The sequence below is a fragment of the Anas platyrhynchos genome, chromosome 22, assembly GCF_047663525.1.
Source record: "Anas platyrhynchos isolate ZD024472 breed Pekin duck chromosome 22, IASCAAS_PekinDuck_T2T, whole genome shotgun sequence".
NCBI classification, from domain to species: domain Eukaryota; kingdom Metazoa; phylum Chordata; class Aves; order Anseriformes; family Anatidae; genus Anas; species Anas platyrhynchos.
Genome location: NC_092608.1, coordinates 3,356,546 through 3,378,766, shown reverse-complemented (window position 1 = coordinate 3,378,766; position 22,221 = coordinate 3,356,546). Strand labels below are relative to the sequence as shown.

Genomic DNA, 22,221 nt, shown 5'->3' with positions numbered 1-22,221 from the left:
TTTTGTGGCTTAGGTCCTGGAGTCTGGTCTCAATCCTTGCCTAGCCAGAAAGGTTGAGAGTGATGGAATTTGTGCTGGTCAGGGCAGAGTGCAGACCATGGTCTGTGATGGACAGGGTCATTGCAGAGTCACAAAGAGGTTGGAAGGGTCTCCAGAGGTTTTTGGTCCAGCCAAACACACAGGGCCAACTTCTGCTTTACACAAAAAGCAGCTCACCAACCTATAAAAGTAATAGATAGGGAGATTTTCACAATTTTGATTCAAAAGCAATTTGTTGCAGCCTTTAGCTCCTGTTTGGTGGGAAGACCATGTCACTTAGTGTAATAGACACAAGTGCTGCAAAGGCAAACCTGCAGGCTACAGTGTTTAAGTCCATTACTGAGCAATTCTTTGGGACATGTTTCTGTTCTGGTAGCGTGAATTAACTGATGTGAAACTGATGGTTTAATTTATGGCTTCTGGTTGTGGATTCTGTGGGCAGTACCATCCATAACTGAACTTTAAGGTTAATTTCCACTCATCTCCCTCTCTTTTGATATTACCAAATGACCACATAAGACCTTTCTGCTTTTGTTCTGCTGGATGCTCTAACCGCTTTGTAGTCATTCCTGATTGCATGTTGAATATATACAGCCTTCTGCTTCAGGAACAGGCTGTCACTCAGGCTGAAGGACTGTCAAATTTAGCTAGCAGCATTTGAGGGCTTATGGATCCTGATGGGCAGTTCCAATCCTTTCCAGCCCATGCAGTGACATGTGCACAGTCAATTTAGTGTTCAGTCCGAGTTCCTCTATTCACATTCCCAGCAGTAAATGAAATGCATGTTCTCTGTTGATGGCCTTGATTGGGATTTCTTCAAGGAAACGGATTTGTTGGAATATGAGGTTTTCAGATCTGTGAGAAGAGAGCCACTCACAAGCTCTGTAGTGTTTTTGGAAAGGATCCACTTGGCACTGTCCTCCAAGTGTTGGAATGAGTGTGTCACAGCTTTCATTTTCCAGAAATATTTCATGATTGGCAAAGGAGACTGACTGGTGGATCTTGCTAAACAAATCTGGGGATGAAATCCCACACATCTTGAAGGTTTGGGCATTGGAAAAGGAGGGCCCTGCACCAAGATGCCCTGACCAAGCAGTCACACGGAAAAGTTGCACTTTGAATTTAGTTGAATTTTCAGAGGTGTTTTTTTTTTTTTTTTTTTTTCCTCACTGTTTTTCATAATCAATGCTCTGAACTCTGTGATATTTGTGAATGTTAGCAAGTGCTTAATTCTGAAGAGCACAAATTCCAGAAGTAAGTTGGTTTATAAAACAAAGAGGCCATCTCTGCTTGGAAGCCTTTGATTTGGTTTATATTCAAAGATCCAAAGTATAGAAAAATGTCCTGCATTCCTAGAGCTCTGTTCACAACAAAGAAATGCTCAATGTGAGGAGAACATTTATCTTTGTGATGTAGTATCTGAAATCCCTGCCCATAGCTGAGAATTGACCCTTTGCTTAGGTCCAGCTATGTGCCCAGGTGTGTTTTTGGCTCAGGACTCCTCATCTTGCAGGATGGAGCCTTAAAGGAAGGTAAAGAAGAGTTAATTGTCTGGGGAATTTCATTGATGTATGCGTAATTAATGCAAATGAAGGGAAAAATAAAACATTTTGTGTCTGTAGCAGAGCCCAGTGGATCCAAAGCAGATCCTGTTGTTCTGGGTGCTTCTCAGACATCTCCACACTGGGTCTTGATGGAAAGGACTTGTGACATGGGGCAGATGCAATTCTGATGGCAGTCTCTGTCCTGTTACGTGGGACAGGGGTTATATTTTTCCTTGGTTATACTATGCTGGAGCTGTGACCTGCCACAAGGAGGACCACTATTTAAACAGTGTTTTGTATTTGTCCCAGCTCTTGGTCTAAATGTCGGGGTAATTTTCAAGCCATTCCTGCTTCTTTTGGGAACTGAATTGGGAGCTGGAAGAGGTCTCAGATTGCCAACATGAGATGAGAGCAGACAAACCTGCTGCACCACAGGCTGGCTGGTTTTGAATGTGGGGATGCAGCACCAGCCACAGCACCAAAGAGCACAGAAAGGAAACCATCCTTCCATCCTGGTAAAAGCTTGCTGGAGGAGGCACTGTGCTTGGGGCTTAGCATTTCAGTCTAGGAGCATATCAGACCTGGGTTCTACCCTTCTACTCTTTTTAAGTGATCAAGTCACATAGTTTCCTTGTACGTGGTTTTCTGATTTCTGAGATATGAATAACCCTCACTTCATAATGTGCTTTGAGATCCTAGGGAAAAATAATACTGTAGGAGTGTCTGCAGTTCTTTCAAAGTAAGGATGGAGTATAGCTAATCAACTGCTAGAGGGGATAACTCTTGCCACCATTCTTCTGGTAGTAATTTCCAGCTTTCATGAACTCAACCCAAGTTGGATTTAGGGCTAACAGAGCTAGGGCTGGAGTCAAACCAGGTCAGAGCCAAAGCTACAAGCCAGCAAATGCTATTTTGGAAGCTTGTGTGCTGAAGTGTGCTTGTGCCTCTGCCCATGATTTTGCATGCTGCTTGTGTGGTTCTGTGGTGGCCTGAGTTATGACTTCAGAAAGGACAGAGAATAAGTAGCTGAAAATGAATAGTGTTATTTTTCCACAGCTCATTAAATCTCTAATAAGTGACTTGCTGTGTTGCTTTTGGGAGGATGTTCTGTGGTTGCTGAGGAAAAGATGGCTAATGTGTTTATTTGTATGTTGCAGTTTGGAAAATTGCTTAAGTTGTATTTCTTTCTGTTTCAGTCAGGGCCTCGGTTGGAGCTGACTGTACAGAGCTTGCCAAAGCTGCTGAAAGGGGAAGCAGGCAGCAGGGGAAAAGGGCTTTCCCCCTCTGTTATCTCAAGTACAATCCCCACGTCGCCTTGCACCGCATTGCTCATACTTCACCCAAGAGTGCCTCATCCTTGTCTTCTGGCAGGGGAGGTGGGAGAGAAACGACCTGGTTGTGCTAAAGCCAGCCTCCCTGACGTGTGTTTTCTGGCAGAACTGTTTGAATCCCTTTCTGATAGGATTGCTGCCTTCGTGCTGGTGAGAGAGGAGTCCTGTCACGGGGCAGTCACTGCACGGGTATTATTGGACTCAGTGATCATGGGTGGACTTGGTCTTGAAAGTCTCCAACCTGAATGAGTCATGGTCACAGAATGGAAAAGCACTCGGAATGCTGTCAGGATTGCTGTTTTGTGCTGAAGTTAACAGGGAGGTGTGTTATTCCTGCTTCTTGTGCATATCCAGATAGCATCAGTAAAGCTGGGTCTAATCCCTACACAGGCTACAGGAAAACTGTTGCTCAGGACACCATGGGTAACCTTGGTAGGTTCTGGAGAGTGCCAACACTTAAATTGTCACCTGCCCTGGGAATACCATGCCCAGACTGCTTGCACTTTCAGGAGTACAGGGGGAGTTCCTGGAAAATTTGGAAGAGGAACCCTTGCCAGGTTACTCTGGTGTGGGGCCAGCAGGTCTGCTGCCCATCTGGCTGCCCCGGGGCTGCTGGAGGAAAAATGGGGTCTCTCTACGGAAGGTGCTGTGGTGGCATGGCAGCTACTGCCCTTGTCAGCTGGATTTTGTTTCCACGCCACCTCCTGTGGTGGGTGGAAGCCCTGAGCAGCAGAGTTCATCGCCTTGCTGTCTGCTCTGGATGACTAATGTTTACTCGCCTGCCTTTAATCCCTGGTGTCTTTCTGTGAGTTTGGGCCAACAGCAGGGCAGGAGCAGGAGCTACAGAGAGGCTGGAGAGCACCGAGACACAGAACACAATGCAAGACTCTCAGTAAAAAGCCCTGGCTTGTTTGCTCTAATCAAAGTCAATGGATTAGATTTAGAAGACATTATTGTGGTGTTTTCCAATCCACAGCAGCTCAGTGGGCTGCTAGCTCTAAAAGTGGGTCTCTGCAGTTGAGAATAAACTGGCTGAGAGGAAGTCCTATACGTGCTATGTCCAGATCATGCAACAAAGACTAGTAGCACAGAGACTACACTACTAGGCCATGCTTGCAACCACTGCAAAGCTGGATTTTTCCAGGAGTAAGCCAGATGTCTGTCAAGGATTACTTTAACTGTTGCTGCTGCATTGCATCCTCTTGTAAATGCATTTTTTATCAGAGACAGCATCTTTCACTGGAAGCAACTACAGCCCAGGACTTTACTGAAGGCGAACTTCAACTCCAGCAGGGGATGGTGCTGAAATGGAGCAGCTGTGCCCAGTGGTGGCACCGCTGTGGCTGTGCTGCTGAGGGGCCTGGGGTCTGCCAGTCCAGCTGTCATTGTGCCAGGAGCCCCACACAGAGCATAAAACTGGTTGTTTATTCATTTCTCCAGTGTGTGTTTGGGTAAACGACACAGTTTGTGTGCCTGAAACACCCATAGCCAGATGTGCTGCTTCCCCCCAGCCCTTGTGGGGATTTGGGATGCTAGGAGAGCCGTCCCAGCCAGCTGAGCCAAGCTGGAGGCAGCAGATAAGGGAATCCAGCAACTTGTCTCGGGAGGTGAGCAAGTTGCTGAGGTCTTATTATGAAGGAGCTTTACACAGGTTGTTTGGTGGAAGAAACCAAGACCACATCTTCCTTCCCCAGGACAATCCCAGAGATACAAAGCTGCTTTGCGTATCCTCACAGCCTTCACTTTTGCTCTCGCCTTACCTCTCCTGGCTCCACACATCCCGACATGGGTGGCATACCCAGTCCAAGAAGACTACGCTTTCCTGTTAGATTATTCTTGGCAGTCTGTAGGTTCTTTATAACTGGTTCTCTGAGAGAGCTGAGAAAGATCAACACGCACTATGTCATTTTGTCTGTGAGGCAGGAGGCAATGGGGGGACGGCCAGGCAAAGGGGGAGAGCAGCAGACCTATGGAAACTGAGGTCTCGTGTCAGTCTGTCTTAGGGGGCATGTCAGCCAGAGAATTAAGGCTTAGAACAATACAGCAAAGTGTGGGGCTGCTGGAGTCACTGGGGTTGTGCTACTTCACGGCTAATCTCAGCTAATGCCATTTTTGAGGAAGGTAGAAGATGAAGCAAGAGCTGTGGACTCTAAGGCTTGCACAGGAACAAATACAATGTGTTTGTGCTGCAGGAATGGGGCTGAAGGTCATGCTGCACTGCCCCTAAAACCGTGTAGGTAAGGCACTAATGCCAGTGTAGAGGTTAAATCCTGCAGCTAATCCATTCAGCACACTCCCTAATTTTACATAGTAGGAGAGAAAGCCAGCCCAGTCCTTTTTCCAGCAGCATCCATGGCATATAAAAGCACAGTTCTTTTCCCCTGCCCAGGTATTATCCAAGTCACGCCCTTGCCCAGTGAAATTTGAGAGTTCTAAGTATGCAAAGCAGATCCACAGCACACACACTTCTGCTAGGAAAATCACCGGCTACCTCCAGAAACACACACAAAAAAACAAGCAGTCTACTTCAGTGACACTTTCCTTTCCAAAATATTCCACAGATGTGAGTTCTTACCCCATTGCAGCGAGGTTGGTCCCCTGGTTTTGCAGAGGGGGAAGCCAAGCTATTGAGTGGGTCAAATGATGTCATTGAGATGGCCGTCAGTAGAGTTGCTGTCTTCTGATCCTCAGACTTTCTGCATCCTGTGTTTGAGCAGGCACACAAGCTAACTTCTTGGCAACATCAGGCGATGTATGAAATCAGCCTTCTACTGTCAACTTCTCCAATATTTCATGGCATAATGAAGCTAATTGACTCGGTAGACCTGCAATTTCACACATAACAACTCACACATTACTAAGCAAACAACAGTAATTCAGGAACCACAGTTCTCACAAGATGAGATCATGTCCATTTTGTTTCTAACACAGCATTTCTGTTCTATATTTGCCTGACACCTAGGCAAAAGCCATCTACTTGTTTTATGCCGTTTTAGCAAAGAGCTGGGAATAACCAGTGCTGAGTTTGTAAGGGAAGGTTTTCAAGAGCAAGGGGTTAACCCTAAAACTTAAATTTTCTCGTGCAGTGTATTAAGAATTGTCCACAATACACTAAGATCGGGCACAAGGCCTAGAAAACAGTTCCATCTTCAAAGCAGAATTGATGTGTGGAGTTAACATAGTGCTAACAACTCTAATGTCATATGGAACGGGGTTTTCAAGAAATTCCAAATTCTGGAACCAGGTGATGATGTGGGACATTCAATGTTCATTTAAAACATAAACATGTTCCATGTAGTTGGTTGAAACTCTGAACTTCCAATCTCAGAAGCTATATAAAAAGAAGCCAGAATGCTTAAGTCCTAAAAGTCTTGTGATTTGAGATAACTTTGCGGGAAGTGTAGGAACTATATAATTAGTAATTGAGCCACTGCCAGGATGTGAGTACTTCTCAGGCTGCTAACACGTGGTGTACACCTGACTGTCACAGCTGGAGGGGTCCAGGTGAAAAGTGGTGGTAAAAAAGTGGTGGTAAAAACTAACAGTTTGTCTGCATGGGGAAATGCAACACAGAGACATCCAAACTAGCACAAAACGGGTCCTGGAAGCAGGACGTTCAGAGGAGATAACGATATGAGAGAGGAGTATGAAGTTGCCACCATCTTTGTCCGGGACATAGCAATTAAATTTGTAGGTGCACCTAGACTTCTTATTGCAAAGAAAGCTGTGATTTGCAAAGTAAAAAGGTGACTTCGGTCCATCCTGTGGATCTAGGAAATAGCTGTAGGCACACTCAGAGGCTGGATCCCCCCAAAAAGCATTTGATCCTTCAAATTTCTGAACCTTTGAGCAAGATAGGCACACCTCCACCATTTTGTGGAGCAGATCAGCCTGGAGTGCACCCACCGCCAGTCACTGCAGCACGGAAGAGGAATGATATCTCATCGCACAGAAGTGCAACCATCAACTAGCTGACCATGGCCTGAACATCCAGGTAAAATAGTTATGTGCTAACACAGCTATTTGAGTTCACGCACCCAGGGTGACAAACTGCCCAGCAGGCACCATGTCGTGCCCTTTATGACCTTGGACGCTGCTTCCTAGAATAACTTGTTTCAGATCAGCTGTGACATGACGCCTTGTTCTGTCTTATTTTTCAGGGCTTGGGCCAGATCAGCCTTCTGACAGGCCAACGAAAACTGGGTGATAGAACAGAGAGCTGCAAGTTTGTCGTAGGAATGAAGTTTTCCAGCACATGAGGGAGCTTGGTGGTGTTTACCATCAGGAGATGATTGGAGGCCAGTTGGACACAAGGAGTTCAGTGTCACAAGATGATGGAGAACTGAGCACCATTTATGGAGACTCTGAAAGGAATAAACAGGAAAGCAAACGTCAGAGAGGGAAGGAATTTGCCTTCAAATGGATGGCCTCCAAGGGCATCTGCTCACAGTCTAACCACGATAATGATTTATTGTCTGCTTTGGGCTGACTTTAACCTCACTTGACTGCCAAATGCAGAGTATAGGCCTGCCTTGCCCTGGGGAGCTTACAGTACAAAATACAGACTCACAGGAGAGATGACAAGTGGGGAATAAGCATAGGAAAGGAGAAGATTTTGCCAGGTATGGATTTTGTCAGCACTGGGAGGGATCTTGCTCTCTTCAAACCAAAAGTGGCTTGTAAACTGATTTTGGTGGTCTTCAGCAAGTTATAAGCAGCTTGCTCTCAAGTTCAAATGAGTGGGATCATGCAAAAGGCTTCATCCCTCCATCCTTGTGGACTTGAAACTGCATTTAAAGGTAGAGAGTGCCATTTTCTTGAGCTGTTATTGTGGGGAATTTGGGCACTAAAAACAATTCATTAATGTACTGTGACTACTGTCTATGTTGTAGGAATTTCTCCCATATACGTGGCCATAGCATCAGTAAAAATCATCTGCAGTGCACCCATGCACCATGTGAGCACTTCTGACAGGTACTCAGGTACTTTCTTCGGAAGGGAAATGTGGCAGAACTTCACTGTTATTGGAAAGGTACTTCTGACTTCTTATTTCACTCAGTGTTTATTGCCATAGACTGCTTTCTAATGGGAAGACAAAATTTTGCAGAAATGACTGAGTACCAGGACAAACCATGCGGTGAACTGATGTCTCTAGTTCTATAAATAAGAAAAGGACTCCTATTTCTACCATATATACTGTAATGTACTGAAGTAACTGTAGTATCCAACCAGAATATCATGCTTAAAAGTGTAGAGTAGAACTAGAAAAGGTCCAGCAAAGATCAAGGAGTGTTTAAAGAAGGGTTGAATAGATTATGGCTATTCTGCTTGGAAAAGAAAAACAAAGATTAACGAGGGGGACAATAATAGTCTATAAAATCACATAAAGCAGTGAAGAGGAATAAGGTAGACACATTTTCTTGTAATATGTGGCAAAAGAGTATGCAGACCCCAGTACTTGACTATTTCCCTGCTTTGTCATGTGTTGACAAGAGGATTTCAGAAATGCAGCCAACACCCTCAGAGAACAGAGTGGGAGAAGCACGTAAGCCTGGCTTTGCCCAAAGTGAATCAAGATGATATTCATTCCAGGAAATTTGTTTTCCTTCACTGGAGAATTTAATTAGCCATGGAAGGAACTCTAATTACGCTTAAGAAAAAAATATTGGGATACATGTGACTGAGAGCCAGTCATTTTCTATTGTTTCGAAAGTAAACAGTGGAGTCTTAGGCAATTTTTAGATCATCCGAGTTACAAAGAAAATAACGAAGATGCATAAAGTGGATTCAAAAATTTTAAAAAAGGCAACAAAGTATTTCCCATGAGCATAGTGCCTGCATCCCCTAGTAAGTACACACTTGCTATCCAAACTCCAGCCTTGCCTTGTTTGAAAGAAACGGTGATGGGATCGATCCTACACTGGTGATTTCCTTGGGAACACCCCTCAGGAACATTGGTCAAACCTTTACTTTGAATCTCTTTTTATTTGAAAGCAGGTATTGCTTGGCTAGCAAACAGACCAGACACACAAAATAGGTAAGCAGTGGAGATATGTTGGAGAGGATGGCTTGCTACACAATTAAGATGCTTATTTCAGGTCTTTATGATGAGATTATTAAGAAGTTACTTTAAAAAGAAAAATCAAACACTGTGTTCCTCATTCATTTTCTTGGCCTCACAACAGATTTGCCCCATTGCATACTGTAAGCCTTCAAAAATTATGAGTTGAGACCCAAAATTATGAAGTTGCATCAATAATATATGACAACATTCATGCTAATAGCGTAAGATCCAACAACCATGCCTAGGGCGAGTCACTTTGCTCTGCAATGCCTTGGTGTTTTCTTCTGTGACTGAAGCAGAAGAAATCCTTACTTGCCTCACAGATGTGCATATGAGGCTTAATGAGGCTTGATTAATGTTATCAAAGCACTTTGAGATCTTTGATAGGATAAGAAGCTTCCCAAATGCCAAACAGTGCTCTTTCCAGATGAGTTAGGTCTAACTCAATCCCTGTGAGAGCACACAGATGGTATTTCCCTCGGTAATATTGTTGAATTTAGGCTATGAGGAGAGCTCTTTGGTTCTTGGCTACGGAGTTGTGTAAGACAAACATCCTGAGGCTGGTGACCATCTGGAAGGCTCTGATTAGTGGTAACATCTGCCTTTAGTCTCTGGACACCAGATGGCAGAAAACAACTTCGTATACCGTCCTAGGAGAATTCTGGGGTTTCAGCTAACCCAGGCAATCTCTTTTTCTACTAAGAGTTAAAGCAACATTTCTAAGTATATTGCTCTGCAGTGTATGCTACAGGGTCCTGAAAATGTGATATCATCCAGGGTGGATGTAATACTTTAGACATGGACCCTAAGGGAAACATTGCATGATCAGGGGATAATCCAGTACCAGAAGGTATTCTCCGTGAGGTCTGGATCATCATCTTTTTGCTCAGAGCACTATGGTACAGTGCAAAGAGAAGGTATAAGGGACAATAAATTCACTGGCAGCAGTGAGACACGTCTATGAAATGTGCTAACATTGCAGGAGATGAACATCTATCCAGGCATCATTTTTCTTCATCTCCATGAGTTTCCAGCTAGAGCTTTATAAAGTGATGGTGGTGTTAACATCTGGAGTGAGAGAATGTTCGAAAAGCTCTGAGTGAACAGCAAAGAATGTTGTTTAACAAATTTGCTGGCTTTTTTGAACAGATAAAAAAATAAATTGGAGTGGATGGGGAAAGTCAAGGTTTAGGTAGAAGGCAAAGGAGATGAGGACTTATGTAAGTAGATAAATGATGTTGAACTCAGGTGTTGGTCTTGTTGTCCTGGGTACATTATGGTTTATTTTACACTCTGTATTCCTGCTGGATTCCTTTTTTTTTCTTTCTTTTTAAATTAATTAATTTATTTTTATTATATCCATATGGCTGTATGTCAGCAAGAGGTAAAGTGATTTCTCTCCTAGGCTTAGCCTTGCCAGGTGATGTATTACTTATAGGCTCCTTAAAGTCTTGTTTCAGTGTGCAAGTAGATGCATATTCTGAATCGGTGTTGACAGTGCCCAACTTCTCTGGGTTTTTGTGAGAGCTATTACCGATAGTTGGAGAGCAGAGCTTGGCTTCCATCAGTGCCTTCAAACAGCGTGGGTAGGTGTGCATGGGGCAGTGGGGGCTTTGTACACACCTGACTGTACTCGGACAGCCCAGGGCTTTGGCCCCTGCCTGTCTGCTACCTCGTAATAGCAATTAAAAATTGCATCCAACCCTTCCTGTTTATGGCTTCTCACACTGAACAGCTGTCTCTTTCGGGTAGTAGATTTCTTCCTAGCTTGAAGTGACTTGTTATGAATTTCTGGGCTGTTTTTTGAACCTGAAGGTTTGCTCGTTTGTTTGAAGTCAGTTCAGACTGAAGAGCTAAACTGTTGCTGAAAAAATAAAAGCATTGCTGGCTTCTTCAAATGCTCCTTTAAAACCCTGCTTAGCAGAGATGCTTACATCTTAGTGGTTGTTTAGGTGCCACCTTCCATTACTGGGCTTTGGATCAATTAACAAATGGCCAGAACTGTTAACGATCAGCTCCTTTGGGTCTGGCCTTCCAGAAGCAGGTGAGAATAAATGCAGAGAGAAAGGTCTTGGGTCTGTTGGCAGTGGGGCTGTGGGGTGGCAGGGTTGTGTGTTAGCGCAGTTTGCAGTTCTCAGATCAGGCCAACATGGCTGGAGGTTTTCCAGGCTCAGAAAACTGATGCTTTAAAACAGACTGGATGGGAGCTGACCACCCACCCTCGCTATGCTTTATTTATACAGGGACGGTAATCCAGATCGCCTCGGCAAGGATATGTGGATAGATACGTGTGCTGGCCTCTCTGTGCTTAGTTAACCTCTTTGTGGCCATTGCTGCAACAAGTCCTGCAACTCGGCATTGGAAACCGGGGGGAAAGAGGCAATGCTGAGAGAAGGGAGAACTGAGACAGACGTGGAGGTGTTGTTCTGTTTGGTGTGGGAGCCTGAGCTGGGGATGTTGCTTGGGCTTTCTTCCCTCTAGTCTTCACCCCCCAGCTTTCATGCATGACCCTGTGCTCTTCGGCATCATTTTTTGCAGCTTGTCTTGGGAGCTGTAAAACACAGGACTTCTTGTTGACAGCTGTGCCCCTGATGTTCTTCTGTGCCATGCCAGGAGCCTCAGTGGTAGATGATAACATTTCAAGGGGAAGGTGCATGGCTAACACCCCCTTCCAGTGATGCTCACGTGAGTTATCAAACATATTCTTAAATGCCAAAGTAATATTAATAACATCTCTTTTAATGATTAATAGTCATTAAAAATAAAATAAAATAAATTAGATTTCTGAAACATGACAATTACTTTTCAAATTCTGGGTTTATCTTTTATTCCAAGCATACTCTGTGCTGCCTTCGAAAGCAAGAGGAATTTTGCCTGAGGCTGACAGCAGCCTGGTCAGAGGGAAGCTGGTGCCTGCACCACCAGCAGAATGCCATCGCCTTTGGGGACTGCAGCCATGGGAAGCACAACTGGCTGATTTGTGGGTGGAAAAAGAGTGGGGATTTTAAGTAAGAGCTGAAACAGAGGAAAAACTCTTACTGTTGCAACAGGCACCATGGGCTCTGAGCTGTTAGTACTCCCTTGCCTTCAGAATCTCAAGGAGAGATGGAGGCAGCAATTAAATCCTGAAAAGAGGGTTGATAACTAAATTTTGGTTCCACCTTGAGCAGGCTCCCTTCCAAGGGAGGCATTTTTTCCACCTGGAGAGTGATGTGCCTGATGCTATTATCAAAGCTGCTAATACTTTTGGCACGTATGCTGGAAAAGGATGCGCACTGCTTATCATATAAATGCTATCCAGAGTTTTTGGGGGGAGCTTTAATTCCTTAAAATCCACTCCCCAGATTCCCACGGGTTTGGTTTGTCATACACAGCAGTTACACCCAGAGCAGTCTGGAGCTGGCACTGTTCTGGGCAACCCGTCCTGCTCGGGGTGTTCCCTATTAGTCAGAGCTTACGAAGCCGTTTCTGGATCAGTTGTGTTGCCCAAGTGGTTTGGGGTCTGCTTGTTTTCAGCCAGGAACACTTCCCTTCTGTGCATAACCCTGAAAAATGGAGACTACTGGAAGCGAGCTGGGAGCACGAGGGGATCCTTGTGATAGCTGCACCTCAGAAGAAGCCTTGAGGCCAAAGATGGTCACCAGCACCAGTGCCTGGCAAAAATCTCACCATCTGAGAATGCTGTTGGGAATTCTCCTTCCATATGAAGCCAGTAAGCCTTCAGTATCTCTGGACTTGGACTCCAGAGTGTGTTTGAACATGACCCCAAACTTTGAATCCAACCTCAGAATCAGTCTGGCTCTCGGTCAAGAGGAGCATTTTTGCAGCCAATTTCTGCTCAGTTCCACGACCTACATCCAGTTCTCAGCAACCCTGGAGTGAGATCTGAAGTAACACCATAGATGCTGGTATAGGTATACATCGCAGAGCCTGAAATCAGAATTTGACTCGGCTCCTCAGTGTTTATCACAATCCCTCCTTTCTGAAACGCCTTTTTGCCCCTGTCTTCTGGAGGCTCATCAGGGGGTGTCTTTGCAAACAGAATTTATGTACTGTGGCCAGATCTAAGCTTCAGTACTCTTTATTCCCTCGCAGTTGCTTATGAGCTGGAACTTCAGCAGGCTGAGATGAGGGAACTTGCTCCCAATTAAAAACACGCCAGTGCCCTCTTATGTGAGAAGCCTGCACTGCTGCGTGCTGGGGATGTCCTGCAAGACTTTCGGGGGTCCTCTTTCTCTTCAAGGCCTTGGGTTGTTCTCGTTCCATGTGCAGTGCTCACATTCCTCTTTGTCTCTGATGTTCTGAAATGAGAATAGTTAATTTCTGTGCTCACTGCAGGGATGAGTTCTGGCAGATCACGGCTCAGCTAGGCTGGTGCTTGACATGCAGAGCAGTTCTGCAGTTTGAGAGGGATGTAGAGTAAAACTGCATGAAAAATTGCTTTTTCTGTTTCCTGGCTCAGTGAGAATTTAAGAAAGAATATTTACTTTGAGTTGAGCCAAAGCAACAGGAGAAAATTAAACATGCTGTTTTAGGTTAGGGTTCTTCCCCATTTTTTAATTAAGATTCAGTAGATAGACTCCTGAATGGAATGCTGCTTCAAACTGAAACACCAAAACACGCTATTTTGCAAATAAATTAACATTTTGCACTTTAAAGAAAGAGATTTTCATCCTGATTTCTAAAGCAATGGGATGAATTCACAACAGGCAACTTCAGCAGATACCAATCGGCCTCGCTCGGTGCGGACAATGTTTTGCCAGCAAAGGCCTGAAGTTCAGTGCAAAGGCAGGGTGGGCTGGGGTCAGAATCACCGGGCAAGCAGAAAAACAACCCCAGGGAGATGAGCAAGTCAGAGAATGTCAGGATATTGAGACAATGAACCAAGCTGTGTGTTCTTGGGAAATGGTTGCAGTCCTCCAAGGTGGCTCGGCGTGGGCAGAAAAGCTGTTCCTTAAGAGAGAAATGTTGTGCTGATAGAAGCTGTGAGTAGGAATGACAACAGTGTGCCCAAAGAGGGAGAAATATTTGCTTTCCCCTTCTGGAGTCCATTCAGCAGTGGTAAGCAGACCACTTGCAGAATTTGCCTTAAATTTGCTGAGCCCTTGCAGCTTTACTGCACTCTTGCTCCATCCCCACCTTGGAAGAAATAACCTGGTCCTGCTCTCTGTTTTCTGCCTCCATCCCTTCTGCCTCCATCCCTTCTCTTCATCAACACCGTGGGTTGTGCTGTGGGTGGGCAGATCTTATCTTGTCCTCTCCTTGGCTATAACTCTTGCAGCTCCAACGTGGCAGAAAAATTGGTTGTTCTCGTGTTGTGTGTGGTTGGTGTGCTTGTTTGCTTTTGTTTGTTTGTTTTCCTTTTGTGGGTTTTTAAAAAAAGTGTCTCGTGTCTCTGTTATTCCATCCTTCCTCTGCAAGCCCATGTCCTTGTGCAGAACATGCTGCTACAGAGCTGGGGACGCGAAACCACAGATGAGAGTAGGAAATGAATGTATAAATCAGAGCATTACCACGGCGCCCGCTAGCAGTGCCATACCAGACAGAGGACACTGCCTTACGTTGTCTCGCCCATAAACCCCTTTGGAAGGGGCTTGGATTACCATTTGCCATTTTGGCTTGGCCCCTGGCTCCACCTCTGCGGAAAGCTTGGCTGAGTGGCACTGCAGAATCTGAGAGGGAGAAAGCCCGGTAGGTTTGATGGCTGCAAGATGATACTCTTCCCTGCTCTCTGTCTGTTGTTTTACAGCTCCTCCAAGTAAGAAGTACACAGGAGAAAAAAATCAATTGGTTTCATTTAATATAGTGGGGTTTCTAAACAATCACTCAGGCTGCAAAGTGGATCAATCACTTCGGCCTCTTGACAGAGGAAATACTAAATCAAATATTGATCGACTCCCCCAGCACCCAAACTCCCTTTGCTAACAAATTATTTCTCATTGAAGGTAGCCCACTGGACCAAGAACGCTCACAATTGCAAAATCAATTTTTGTCCAGCACACGGAATGACAAGTTTTCTCTCCTTTTATTCCTGATTAAGAAATTAAGACCCTGATTAAGAAATTTCATGCATCTCCAGTGGGCTTTGGCTTGGCTGGGAGAGCCCCATGTGTTGGCTGCAGTGAGTGAAGCAAGCATGGCATGAGTTTGCCTAAATGGCCCACGATCTCATGGTCTGTGAAGCCTCTGGCACCAAGAAGCAGTGAGTTCAGATCCATGCTGGGCCAGTACAAGAGCACTGGGCAGCCACTGGGAACAGAGTGAGTGGGTTCAGGCCAGCCTGCAAACAGCAAATGTGCCCAGTCCAAGAACTGCTTCACGACTGGGAAATTTTCTTGCTTGCTGGTGGCCTTGGCAAAGCTGCCCTGCTTTGGATGGGCTCTAAGGAGTGGATTATGTCAGCTTTCTTGCAAGGGGCCCCTGCTGGCCCTATGTGGAGAAAAGGGCACGTAGCAAGAGCTTTGTTAAAGGGTGCTGTGTCCCGGTTCATTGCTGGGAACAGGGGCAGAGGAGGGAAAGCAAACAGCATCAGCTCCTCTGCCTGTGCCCTGAGCCAGCAGGACTCAAGGTGCTCGATCCCCTGCGAACAAGAGTGATGGGTTGCAGGGTGCAGAGATGTTAAGCCTCAGAGACGCTGCAGGATCAGGCCTAGGCTGACCTAGGATGCAATGCCCTGCTCTGTGATGGATGTCCCAGCTCTGTGGGTTGGGCTCAGACTGAACATTGCTGTAACTTCGTCTTTGTCGGTTTAATTTTCTAATAACATATTTAACCGAGCAATGCAGCCAGACTGGAGCCATAGCCCAGAACAGCAGTTGGCATGAAAAACTCTACTGTATTTCTGACACTAGGGTCTTTTATAGCCAGGGTATGATGGTTTCAGCACCAGTGCAATTGCAAGTAAGTATTAAATATCCCAATTAGCGCAATTCACAGTTATCGACAACACTGTTTTCTTTCCAACATTCCCCAAGGACAAGAAAATGCTCTGTGCAAATCTGAAAGCTTTGGAAAGAGGAGGTGTGCACCAGTGGGGTGCTGCAGCCCTCACCATGGGGAGTTTCAGAGCCGATTTGGGGCTGGGCAGAAGCAACACATCGGCTTTGTTAGGCAGCCAAGGAAAAATAGAGTCAACGGCCCTAATCCCCCACCTGAGAGGGGCATGTGGAGCAATAGGTACTGAAACTAATGGCATTTGTTGGAGTCTCAAACAGCAGAGTGAAGAAATGAGAAGACAGCGGGCCTGAAGGAGAGAGGTTCACCCAGCAGAAGTCTGCATCGCTTCAGCATCTGCACAAGCCTCCAAGCACAGGCGTTTAGCTTGCATTTCCACCTGCTTTGTGAAGGTGGAAATGAGAAGAGGAAAGTCTTTGTAGTCATGAAATGTTCAAGGGAGGATCACAGTATTAAAACCATGCCTCCAGGTTAGACTGTGAGCCCAGGTGGGTGTCTGGCTGGTTTGTGTCCCTGCTAAACCCGTGCTGCTAGCTGCACTTTGTGACTGCTGCCCATGCAGTTATGTAAAAATGTCATTTGCCCAAGCCCATTTTACTGGTTTGTTCTAGATTTGTGGAGTAAAAGAAGTAATAAATTTCTTCTTATTTTCTTCTTTCTAGCCTGGTTACCTAACTTCATTTGCAGTATAAGGGCATGAGCCTCCAAATGCAGGTGTGTGCACTCAGTAAGTACACAATGCTGGTGGAATACAGGATTGATTTCCGAGGATCAATGATTACAAAATGATCATTTTATCCTAAATTCTCTATATTTTGCTTGTTTTCTTCTTCTTGCTCTGTGAAGCCAGAGAGGGAAACTACACAGCTACAGAAAGATGTTGGATTTGAAGAGTTAAAAGATGACAGTCAAAAAAAAAAAAAGCCAACACATAACTGCCTTTTAAATAAACATAAGTGTTACTGATCTAGTTGTTTATGACTCTCTGTTCCAGCCCATTTCTCTGACAAAAGCCAAGTGAAATTAGTGTTCGATGCCTGAAGAGAAATGGAAAGCCATAGGCCTCACATGAAAGGGGAAGCCGGGAAGTAAACAAACTCTGATTGCATGGAAGGGGTTGCGTGTTTGCTTAGAAAGAAATCAGTGAATCACAGGTTGTTTGCAGTCAGGAGAGGGAAGAACAATTCAAGGAACGGGTACGTGGGGACACTTCAAGAGCCCGGTGCTGCTGCAGAGATGCCACAGCAGCCTTGGAGCCTGAGTAGGACCAGAGAAATGTGGCTCTGCTCCTTGATTTTGCTCCTGAAGCCAAGATCAGCCTGTCCCATATGGTCTGTGACCTTTTGTGGCTGGGATTCTGACCCTGAGTTCAGCCTTGTGGCTACGAGGTGTTCCCAGACAGTCAGCTTGTGTCAAGGCAGAAGGTGCGTGGGGCTAAGGGATGCTGTAGGGCTGTCATCGGGGGCTTCCCATCCCTCAGCTCCCTTCTGAAGTCACTCCATCACATCAAGCTTTCTGATAGAGATACAGCCAGGGTAGTAAACCCTGGGAAGTTCTCTGGGAATGGGAGTCCCAGTCAGCATCTGAACTAAATGAAGTGGCTCCTTTCAGCTCCCAGTCCTCATAGAAGAACCGACCTAACATCTCTTGTAAGCCCATCTGTTGGGACAGGACCTTCCAGATAGCTTTGAATCTGTTTTGTAATGCCTCTGACCTTTTTTATTATTATTATTATTATTTTTCTTTTTTTCCTTCATCTCTGAGTAATCCTACATCCAACTTCTGCCTGCTCAGCCTCACACAACTGAGGAATCTGCAGCTACCTCCAACCTGCTTCTGGCTTATGCCTGTTCTTTTGCTGGGGGTTCTCCCCAGGCCATGAAGAGCTCCTTGGTCAATGTGAACCCTACCCTGAATGTGGAAGGGGAATGCAGTGGGAGGAAAGGAAATTAAGGCCTTTGATCTCTTATTTCATCTGCAAGGCATTGCGAGCCAAATGCTTTTGAATAAACAAGCTGTCAGAGGTAGGGAGTGAACAGATCCACATGGACTGGGTGGGGTGCTCTCGGCACAAGCCAATGTGGAACTGATGTAAAGCAAGTGATGGGATGTCTCCCAAGCATTCCCCTGCCTGGTGATGTAATCTCTCATTTGTCATGTGCCCTGGCCAAGGCTGATCTCTCTGCATGCCAAGGATGAGTGGAGGCAGACTTGCTGTCAATCCTAGGATGGGTTGGAGGAGCCCTCAGGAGATCTCTAGTCCATCCTACTGCTCAAAGCAGAGCCAGCTTTGAGGGCAGACCAGGCTACTCACAGCTTTATTGCTTGGGTTTTGGAAGCCTTCATAGATAGAGACTGCACGAACTCTCTGGTCAAGCTGTTCTAGTACTTGACTGTTGGCATGATGGAAAAAAATAATCTCTAAATCCTGTTTGAACCACTTTTAATTCAATTTATGCTCGTTATCTCTCAACCTCCTGCTGTGTAGCAGTGTGAAGGGCCTGGCTCTATCTTCCTGATGACCTCTCATGGGTATTGGAAGCTTGCTATTAGGCCTCCCAAACCTTTCTTCTCCAGCCTAAACAAGCCTAATGCCCTGGGGCCCTGACCATGTGCTTCTCTGTGCCTTGTGTTTGCAAAGAGGCAGCTGAAAGCGTGTCCCACTGCCGTGGCAGTGCAGGGAATGTGTCCTGGTGTCCTTGGATGGCCCTGGGATTCTTCTCCCTCACTCTTCACCCTGCTATCCCTCTGCTGAGATGCAAACTTCACCCCTGCTTGTCTCACTGCCCCTTGGTGTAGCCCACCTGTGACCACAGCCTGGTGACCAGGTACCTAGCTGGGAGAAACTTTCTTTACGCAGGCATTGCCCACTTCTCGGACAGAATGGGCTAAATTCGTCTCTTTTGTTGTGCCTTGCTTGTTTCCAAAAGCAAATGGAGCAGAGATCTGTTGGTAGTGCACTGTAATGAGGATAATGTTCCTCCTGTCACAGCTGGAATTAAAATCAAGGTCATTTTACCCCTTCAGGCTCCTCCTTTTCATCTCAGTCCCTCCCCAGACAAGCATCTATCTCTTCTTTAGTGACCCCAGCATTTAGGACAACTGGGACAGGACAGCCCTGCCTAGTGGCTAGTTCCACCCAGTTGCAATATTTATGTATTTCTCGCTGTCTCTTGCTCTTTGAGACCCTGCAGCTTCTTGATGACTGCATTTCATTTGTCTCAGGTTTTAGAATTTATTTCGGTGCCTCCAGTCCTGATGTCTGAGATTGGCTGAAAATAGTAACTCAGTCTGATCTTATCTGCAGCTATTACAGACTTCAATTGTATCCTCCCGGGACTATCCGTTACTCCTAAGAAATTAGATCTTGGTTATTGTTTTCTTACCCCTTTCCCTGTCCTCATAAACCTTCCAGCTATGGGTTTTGCTTTGCTGGAGCTTTTCAGGAGCCAGATTGGCCTTTTATAAAGTGTAAGATAATCACATACTTCCCCAGATCCTGCCATGCCTGGGTGCCGAAGGTCTTTGATAGCTTTGCTTCACAATGCCCTTGGAAGAGATAATGGAAGAGATAATCTGTGGCACAGCAACTGAGGCACAGGGTGGTTATTGCTTTCATTTTAAGAACTATTTCCACTGGGTTCTGTTGGAATAATAGATGCACAGCTCATCGAGAGCTCAGTGCCTCGCAGACCATGGTTTGGCAGGCCTGCCCTTGGTTACAGACTAATCTGGTGGTCGGCTCCGTGAGTCCTGACTATAATGAGTAGGCAGTCCTCCTTCGAAATAATAAAGTGACCAGCACAGCAGGCTGCATTAACCGAAGTCCAACCCAATATCTCACTGCCCCAGCACACAGGAGTGATCCTGGCTTTGCATTTGCAGAAGAAGAGCTCCAGGAGTGACTGCATCTGGGTCAAGGAGCTGGCTACCCTGACCATGTAAACCTGATGGGGTGGAGAGCCCGCTGTCCTCTCGCACCCACTGCCCTAAAAAGCTCTGTAGAATAGTGTGCCAGCAGGCAAGGAAGAAAGAGAGAGATAAAAGCCAACCAACCACCTTACCAGCCAGGAGTCCTTATGAAACCGGGGGTTAAGAAGGGTAAGGAAAACCAGAATTTGTGTAACTTCCTTAACTTCTTGTGCGTGGCATCCCAGAACTGGGAAATGCCCTGCATGGCAGAAGATTTCAACTACTTTACAGCCAAGATCAGCCAGATTTGTTTTTAGGAAGGGTCACACTGCACTGTTCAGAGAGAAGCTACGTGATAAGGAACTCTCTGAGCCTAGCAGCAGATTAAGGCAGAGAGAGCTGAAAAAACTGCACGTGAGTGTACAGAGTGTAAATATCTGAGGAACTACAAAAGAGACAGAAATTAATTTAAGTCTGGTTTAGCTCCTGGCCTCCCTGATCTTAGCAGAGCCAGGGATTTGGGCCTGAAGCTCAGCATGACACAGTTGTATGGGTGTTTTCCAGTGCACAGAACATTTGTTTTATTGAGGTCAAGGCATGGAAAGAAAGACAAATTTATTAGACAAGATAAAATCAGAAAGATTAGACCCAAACCTCCAATTCTTAGCACCTCAATTGCTGGTATGTTTGCAATCAAGATCTACTATCTCTGGCTTGAGTCTTTCCCTAAAGTAAATATATAAAGTAAATATTTGTAACTCTTGTGGCTAGGATCTGTTCTGGATAAATGTTTTTGCAGCGTCTTGTGCTACAATGCTTCAAAGCCAACTGGAGCCATTTGGCACCATCCCAAATCAATTGATCACGAGCAACAACAACACCCTTCCCCTTTATTTAAAAAAGGCGATGCTATTAATTTTCCAGCCCCTGCTGTTGTTTAAGTACGGTGCACTTTGCACTGGAGGGACTTTGTGCGGGGCTCCTCCACTTACCCAGCACTTCAGATTTCAGTACCGCGCATCAGCCTGCTGCCTGGAAAATAAACAGATGCTGTAACAGGACTCACATTCCCCGGGTCTTGGCTGTCAAGCCAAGTGGGGAATTGCAGGGACCAGCAGAAGGTGGGGCTTGGGGCCAGAAATGAGGAGGTGTCCATCAGCCTCACTGCCAGCTTGCGAGAGCACGCTGCCCCGCTGGGCAGAGGCGATCGCCTCGGCGTCTCCAGAAATCAGGAGTGATCAGCACACAGTGGGCAGCAGGGGGTGGATGTGCGGGCTTGTGGCTTTCTGAGTTTTCATCAAAACATGAATCAGTGTCTAGATTTTTCCACATTTTTTTTTTCCATGTTTTCATTGAAACCAATATCTAAAAAAAAAAAAAAAAAAAAAAAAAGAGGGAGAACTAAGAGAGGATGTGGAAAGTATGGGTGAAGTTTGGATTTTAAGCAATGTTTCTGACTTGGGTATAAAAGCATAAGGCTACAAGAGCTCCACAACAGTTCTGGAACTGAACTGCTCCATACCCCCCAAGACATAAATAAGGATTTCTGGGCTCTGAAACCCTGGATGGTCCAACACCAGGCTATGCCGGGGGAGAATCCCACCATAGCTCCACTTGGCTTTTGTGTCCTCATGCTCCAGACACTGGAGCTGAGATGTTTAAGCAGGAGCATGGGCATGTCAGGAGATTGGACCTATTTGTGTCAGAGCTGCTCAGTACTTCCCTACATGCAGGGCATCGCTTTACTGAGTGGGTGCTGCTCAGAACTAATGAGGAATTTGGAGTCTGCCTCAGAACAAATATTTATTTCCCCTGCAATAACACTTAGGTATTGGGAACTCATCCCTTAACCCCACTTTTCCCTAATTCTTTTAACACTCCCTGTATTTCAGCACCAAATGCCAGCTGAATGTTTTAATTAAATATAATGAGTAATTATTTCCTTATTCCAGGAAAGACTCACCTGAGAAGCTCCTAGATTCAATCAGTGCATTGATAAGTTTTAATGTCTCATTTCTACATAGCCTTTAATCAAAACAAAAGTTCAGGAACAAGTCATGCATTTTTGCAACTGAATTCTTCTTTGAGTATCTTGGAGGAGGGCTTCCTTTAACAAAATGAAATCTGACATCTCAAATCAATTGCATTCTTAGCTGATGAAACCCTCAAAATGTATTTCTTGATGAAGACACAGGAAAACAGGATTGAAATGGGAGAGGGATGTGCCGGGGGGTTTGGGTTGCCTTGGCTTTTTACATAAAGTGCCCACCTGATTAAAAAACTCTTTCTCTTCTACCTGCCAACCCTCTCTCCAACAATGACAAAATCCTTTGATGTTGAATTTTTGGCCAGTTAACTACAAAATTACACAGACACA

The 22,221-nt window shown here is 45.4% G+C and overlaps 1 long non-coding RNA gene across 3 annotated transcripts in view; it reads left to right on the top strand.

The window, feature by feature from the left end:
- LOC106018933 (uncharacterized) overlaps positions 1–8,765 on the top strand; it is a 36,653-nt gene extending 27,888 nt beyond the window's left edge. For all 3 annotated transcript variants that reach the window (XR_011804656.1, XR_011804653.1, XR_011804655.1), the window contains 3 exons: positions 2,780–6,908; positions 7,075–7,713; positions 7,807–8,765. This is a non-coding gene — a long non-coding RNA (uncharacterized lncRNA). The remainder of the gene's footprint in view (positions 1–2,779; positions 6,909–7,074; positions 7,714–7,806) is intronic.
- Positions 8,766–22,221: the final 13,456 nt, after the last annotated feature.